The following is a 1,066-nucleotide window of genomic DNA, read 5'->3' as shown; positions in this document are numbered from 1 at the left end:
CGTCCCTGTCCATAGGGAAAATCATTATGGAAGGTACATGGGTGGAGAGACTCATCCTCAGTAGGAGCAGCCGTAGCAGCAGGTTTCTTGGCCTTCTTGCCTTTGAGGTCATCAACATCAAGAGTCTTTCAGTTAGTGTAGCGCTTGTTCAGACCAGTGGGATAACACTGAAGCAACTTCTCCGGATCTGAACCCTGGCCTCGATCAAAACAAGAATGAATGGCGAAGACGCATGGCTTTCCCTCGAAGACACACAGGCGCAACTCCTCAAATGTGCAATCTCGGTGTTGGTTTCCATTAAAATCTTGGTTTCGATAAAAAGAAAGTAAAGTTGTTAGTCTCCTCTTCTTCTTTTTCTTCTTCTTCTTCTTCTTCTTCATGATTCCACTTAGGGGTGGACTAACGAGCAGCTCGGCTCGTTAAGCTCGCGCTCGTTAAGGCTCGTTAAGATTAACGAGCAGAAAACCCTGCTTGGCTCGGCTCGTTAAGCTCGTGAGCGCTTGCGAGCGCTCGTTAACAGATTATAATGTGTTATAATATACATGATGAATGTTTAGGTATGGTTTTCAAGATGAAATATGGAGACTACAAAAAGAAATGAAGTAGTTTGTTGCCTCATATGTCGATTAGATTAAATAGATGGGCTGAGGTGCTACAAAAAGTTTGTCACGTAAGATAAAAATATGTATTGTGTTGTTACTAACGAGCTTAACGAGCTACTCGTGAAACTCGTTAGCTCGCTCATTAAGCTCGTTAAGCTTAGCAAGCTAAAATCAATGATTGGCTCTGTTCATTAAGAAGCGAGCAACGAGCTTAACGAGTTGAACTATCGAGCGCTCATTAAGCCCTAATTCCACTATTAGTTTTCCATGCAATCAATGCGAACGACCAAGATTCTCTGATTTCAAAATATAATGAGCAATTAAGAACGGAAACCAACAAAAAAATGAAATGCAAGCAAGGAGAAAACTTTGGTAAGACAAGATGCATTTCAAAGTCGTCGTCAACCCCTGGCCGATGTCGATGCCGCCCCATCATGCTCGAGCGCCTTTCCCTCCATTCCGTG

The sequence above is a fragment of the Triticum aestivum genome, chromosome 5B (genome assembly GCF_018294505.1).
Source record: "Triticum aestivum cultivar Chinese Spring chromosome 5B, IWGSC CS RefSeq v2.1, whole genome shotgun sequence".
NCBI lineage: Eukaryota > Viridiplantae > Streptophyta > Magnoliopsida > Poales > Poaceae > Triticum > Triticum aestivum.
This window is presented reverse-complemented; position numbering follows the sequence as displayed.